We start from the raw sequence: 6,549 nt of genomic DNA, 5'->3' as shown, positions 1-6,549 counted from the left end.
ATGTCCACCCCTGACCAGAGGATGGACGCTGATGCAAATACATCCGTAGAGTGAGAGTTATAAATGAATGTGTTTGGTTACTACAAGTCATATATATTCATATTTTACAGTACATGACCACGGAGGTCGATTTTATGGATGTTTAAAGTGAGCAGTGGTCAAATTTAATTTGAATACAAAGTATAATAAAGTATATAACCAGCAAATGTGCATAATCTATCAAATCAGTGTAGATGATCTTCTTATAAAGTGTTGCATTGTTGTGTTTACTGTATATTTTTAAAATTATTTTAATGTTGGTTGATTTTAACAGTTCTATACACACCATACATGTCATATCTTTAAATTCAAATCATATGTTTTGTATGTAAAATCTCCAAAGTAACAAGTAACGCTCTCAATTCAGTGTGGTTTTTCAGGGAAAACTACTTATTGGGTACATGGTTTTACTTTACACATACAAAGGAGTATTAACGATCAGTCAAAGACTTCTAGTGGCTCCTAGTGGACAGAAATGTAAAACACACTTTGTCTCTTCAGGACTGATTTGTTCCCACAGAGTTCAGTGTGATGTGGCAGTCAAGTGAAGAAACTCTGAGATATATTGTGTCAGTACCACAGGTTCTCCCACACGACTTGTGTGTGTGTTATTGATTTTATATAATGCTATCGCTGGGTACTAATTCCATTTTATTTGTGTTTTAATTGCTCCTGAAATGTCTTAATTCTGGGTGTAAAGCACTTTGTAAGTGCTGCATAAATAAAGTTTATTAGAATTGTTATTATTGTAGTTATTTATACATTTATGTCAAAATGTAACTTGATTCTTTTATTATTATGTTTTAATTATTTGCTACTCTGCCCTGTGATGAGCTAGTGACTTGTCCAGGATGCACCCCGCCCCTCGTCCCAAAGGCTCCAACCCCACTGTGACCCTGATGAGGATAGGCAGTTACAGATAATAGATGGATGGATGGATGATGGATGGATATTTCCTACCCCCACCATGTAAGAGGGAGCACTACCTCAGGTGCTTCATTCCAGCAGCTGTCAAACTCTTAACACCAGCATGACTTAATGTAACACTGTTAAATTACTCAGCTACTTTTACTTTTTCCTCTGTGTGTGTGTGTGTGTGTGTGTGTGTGTGTGTGTGTGTGTGTGTGTGTGTGTGTGTGTGTGTGTGTGTGTCGTTGTGTGTGGTGTTGTTGTGTGTGTGTGTGTGTGTGTGTGCATGATACAAATGATCCAACATGCATGTCTGTATACTTGAAATGTGGATATAACATTATATTTTTTTGAACTGCTACTTTTCTCCCATTCCAAGTATATCCAAGTATTATTTTTTTTATATTATTATTTATTGTATTTTTCTTTATATTCTTGTGAGTATTTTCCTATCCACCTTGTGTATATGAGCTGCTGCGACAAGTAAATTTAATCCGGTGTGGCACCATTAAGCTTATCTTATTTTTATTTTTTAGCCATTTTGCATCATGAGTTTTACTATATCTTTCGCTAGTGAATATACTTTGTTATCTCAGAGCTGTTGTATTTGTGCTTAGGTACAAATATAAATGCACGTCTCGTACTTGTAGTATTAGTACACCAACACTGTTGTCACATAAAGAAGCAGTACACACTCCGGCCACAGGCGGCGCTATGTGACCGAGCATTGAACACTGTGACAGGAGGAAGCGCAGTTTGAAAACACGCTTGAACTTCAGCGCCGGAGCGGAGCTGACTTCACTCCCTGTCATAGATAGCGTTATATTATTATTATTATGATTAGCGTCTGTCATTAAAGTGACGTGGAGAGGAGCGTGGGGACAGTTTCAGCGATTAAAGCTTTAGGGTGAGTAAACCTGACGTTTACTGCGCAGTCACCGTCGTTATAGCAAACCCCGTTTAACGCTTGGTCTTTTCTAAACATTTCATGATTATACCGAGCTAGATGTGTGACTTATTGTAAACATTACGAGCCTCTCAGTTTAATCAGAGCACCTGCCTGCCTGTGCGAGCTGCTGCAGATCATTTCACCTGTTTGTTTCCTGTCCAGGTACCCTCGAGGCAGCTCCTGCCTCACGCGCTGCAGGTGCGATGAGCTCCCCTGTCCTCTGCTCACCTGGCTGGCTGCAGAGCTGACCTCTGTCTGCCCGGAGCTGCAAGGTTTCTATCATGCATACATGGCTATGAGTGGTTCTCTGCAGGAACTACAGTTTCCTGCACATACACTCTGTATGTGCAGGACAAGTGTGACTGGACTGTGTTTCCTGCAGAGAATAAATAAATAAATAAAATAAAAAAAAAAAAAAAAAAAAAAATATATATATATATATATATATTATATATATATATATATATATCTATATATATATATATATATTATATATATGAGAGAGAGAGGAGGAGAATAGGTGGTGGAGGATGCAGGACTTCAGCATATGATTAAAGTACTTGAGCCGCTGTATACTTCAGCAACCCAGTAATTCAAGGCAAACGTTGTTAATCTTTTTTTTGCCAAATAATTATAAAACGTGTAATGCAGCAGTTGCTCTCCTCTTGCTGTTTCAAAATCTCCCTTCACTTTAATTTACGATTGTTACAATGAAGCACTTAATCCCTACTCAGCTGCCTCAGTATTTCAGTTTTTTGCATGATTGCATGACATGTCTCATGAATATCTGATTCAAAAAAATAATCTAATTATTAGGCCTATATCTGATACATGGTATTTTTAGAGTGTAAAAAACACAAACACAAACAAACAAAATGGATGGTAATGGATACCAATAACCTGTGTATATACCTGGATACCTGTACCTGTGTGTAAAACCTGTGTTTCGCTTTAACGAGTGACCCTGTTAATTGGTGATGGTCACCTGATGCATCTGAGGTTGTTGTAGTTACAATAGGCCAATATAAGCTGATTGAATCTCATTTAAAGTCCAGTGTGTAGGATTTAGTTGCTGTTCTCCTCTCCTCACCCTCTCCTGGCTGTGAAAGTTTACATCTAAATCAGTGTTTGGTTTGTCTGTTCTGGACTATGTAGTTCATTTTGAACACACACACAACAAAAACACAACAATTGTTTTTTCAGGTGATTGTACATGAGTGAAAACATACTAATGGATATTGTATTTTATCCATGCAAATAGATACTCTTAGTCTTACACACTGGAACAAAAAGAAATGTAAAATACAAATGGTGCCCTGTGCTATAGTATATAAATTATGAGACTGTGCAAGATTGTTTTAACATTAAGCACATTGAAAAATGTGTTTCATAAAAAAACATGTCATGTTTTTACTCCTCTTTTCAGACTCTGACAGACAGGTGACGTCTTGCTGTAGGAGAGCTGAGAGATTTACTGTCAAACATGTTCTTTCCCGTCACTGTGCTGACCTCAGGGTGATGGGGCCGTCCATCCTCAATAAAGTCACTGGTGAGAATGATAGGAGTCCACTGGGTTCAATTGTATTGTGAGTTGTGTTTAAGGTCATAACAGATTGTTGTAGTGCCCATGGATTTGTAGTTCTCTTTCTTTTTTAAAGGAAAGGTGTATCTTCTTAAAAATTTGTTTACTTCTTTAGAGTTCCTCGCATCAGAACTGCAAGCAGCTCGCATAATCAGCCTAAAGGTTGCCTCCTGAGGAGAGATAACAGAAGAAGGTCTGAAAAAGAGCAGCGGGTTGATGATCCAGCCATGAACTGACGGAGGAATATGAAGATGATGACCGTTCTGACAAAGGCCGAAGGCAGGCAGAGTTCAGCAGATGGTATTACTGCTGCATGCCCTCGACATGGACACCTCCTCTAAATTTACAGATGTGTTGGTGAGGTGAGTCTGACATAAAATGACTGATTTATGTGTAAGTCTGACTTATAAACTGATAAGCACTGACTTTGTTATTTTAATGCAGGTGGAGTGAGGGCTTGCCCGTCTACCATGTGGAGACATGACAAAACCCGCTTCTTAACAAGAGCCTCAGCACAGAGCAGTGGGTATGTTGCCCGGCCTGTTTATATACATACTGTAACTCAACAACATAACAGCGTTGTCATCTTTTGTCCTTTTACAGATGGGAGTTAAAAGATCAACAAAATTTTGTCAGGATCTCATTGTCGGCGACAGATGATGATCAAACGCTTACGGTTCGCTCGGTCATTCGCATGGGGAGAAAACACAAAGGTAGCATGATGGATCACTGAATCACTTCATTAGGACTCACTCGCCTTAGGAACAGTCATACCAAAGTGTATAAAATGGTTGTTAGCTGGGTTTTACTCAGTGTCTTTTGCCTTCAGCGTGTGCAGCGAGCTAAACATGCTTTCAATGAAGGTTATAAGATAAGACAACAATTTCAATCACCGTAGTTCAGATGAATGTTCTGTGAGGCTGTACTTCGGCACAGCTTTTTCTCAGAGTTGTTGTGTAGTGTTTCCATCGCTTCATTTTGTTCATTTCAAGGGGAATCCGACTTATCACGACCGGTGACAGGCATCAGTATAGAAATAACTTTATGTAGATCTTTAGAGGCATCAGTGTTAAATTGAGACTGATCATAATCACTTTTATTGGTCAGGTATGTGTACACATACAATGAATTTGACTCCAGTTTCACTTTGTCTCAGCTTACATAGATAGATATAGATATACATACAGCTAAAGACAAGGAGCTTTCTCGTAAACATGAACTTTATTCATACCAGTTGAAAAAGTACTTACTTAAGGTGCATTTACGATGTTCACCATCCATGAATGTCTGACAAAATTTCATTGAATCGTCCAATTGTTTTATTTAGATGTGTAAGTTTCAATTTCTTTCCAGTATTTCACTCTGTGCTGGCTGACAGACTACAGTGCCTCACATAGAGCCACAAGTGGCTAATAATGCTTGAAAGAAATCCAGGTTGCTGCTGACTACAGTTGACTTACTTCACCACCTGTTACCTGATACAAAACAGAAGTCTCGCTGTGCGTCACAACAAACCTCCCAGTTCAATCAGTCTTTTGTTTACAGGAGCGCAGTGAGCACTGGCCTCAGTACCTCCTCTTTCATCCCTCGCTGGCTCTACCCGAGTCTCCCCATCTCTTCTGATTGCTGCCAGAGAGGATCCGTCTTTCATTGAGCCTGTCAAAGCGGAACAGCACCCCCGTCTACAAGGTACGAAACATAAAAGGTTATAAACCATCGCTGTAATTCTAAATGAAGACACCGCGAGCTGATGGTTTCTTGTTTTTCTTTTGTCTTACTAGACGTTGATGGGCAGCGTACCAGACAGAGGTGGACGGCCAGGTGAAATGAGCCACCTATGCCAGAGTGGCAAGGTCGAAGTGCGAAAGGAACACGATCGGACGAGGGGCAGACACTATCAACGGCGTAATTCTTCCAATAAAAAGAATAAAGGGAAAAAAGAGTAAACGCTCTTCTCTTTGGCTTTACAGTTTATTTGAGATTATGATTTTTCTTTATTTAAATTATGAAATAAAATATGGCTGTGGAAGGCTACATATGATATAATTTTAGAGTGGTGTACAATGTATGTATAACGTTATGTTATAGGACATACAAATACCCGACTCATTGCTATAATGTCTGGTATTGACCAGATATTTTTGTTGTAAAAAAAAAAACTTGAAATAAACTAATTTTTGGCTTTGCACATTTTTAGGTTTGTTTACAAAAGAATAACCTATTAAACACAGAATGTATTGTCATGCTTTTTATGTTTAAAACACCTGATTATATATATTTAGTTCGCTCCTTTTAGTGAGAAAAACTGATGGGAAATGGTATTCTCATTTATGAAACTGTTTATTCAAGACACCAGCAAAACTGATTGGTTTGGTTGCATTGTTTTTTCGCCTGGCCTCTTTGGGAAAATTGAGACACAAAACTGAGTTACCTACTTGTGTCAGTCTCAGTGGTTTGGATTTTTCTTCCACCTGTGCCTTTAAATTAACATTTTTGTTATGATGGATTTTAACACACATTTTAAGCTCAAAAGACACATTGTGAAAAACAAACAAACAAGCTTTTGTGAAACACACACAATATTTCAAAATTTGTATCACTATTATTTTAATGTATTTCAGGACACATTGTATGGGGAAAACTTACATAGTTACACCAATTAAATACCAGACAGGACAGGCAGACACAGGATAGCTAGATAGATAGATAGATAGATAGATCGATAGATAGATAGATAGGATAGTGATAGATAGATATAGATAGATGAATAGATACTTTATTCACCCGAAGGCGCATGCAACATACAAATATACATTAGAATACCTATACCAGAGTAACCACACATTAAAATTAACCTGCGATAGATCTTAATTTAAATTATACAGAGAAAATTAAACATTTCCAGAGAATTAGGAAGAGAAAAGTCTTCCTTATTGAAGGGGTTTTTTTTTCCCATAACCAGTAGTCTCAAACTGTTTGTATGTTTTCCTGATAAAATGTTAAAGATAGATAGATAGATGCGTGTCTCGTGCACTTCCCTTATTTGTCATTATTCTTGAGCCTGTGTTTT

The 6,549-nt window shown here is 38.0% G+C and overlaps 1 pseudogene; it reads left to right on the top strand.

The window, feature by feature from the left end:
- On the top strand, positions 1-4,201 carry LOC113746053 (uncharacterized; annotated as a pseudogene).
- Positions 4,202-6,549: the final 2,348 nt, after the last annotated feature.

Source organism: Larimichthys crocea, chromosome VII (genome assembly GCF_000972845.2).
Source record: "Larimichthys crocea isolate SSNF chromosome VII, L_crocea_2.0, whole genome shotgun sequence".
NCBI classification, from domain to species: Eukaryota; Metazoa; Chordata; class Actinopteri; family Sciaenidae; genus Larimichthys; species Larimichthys crocea.
Note: the sequence above shows the minus strand (reverse complement) of the source record. Positions and strands in the feature narration are given on the sequence as shown.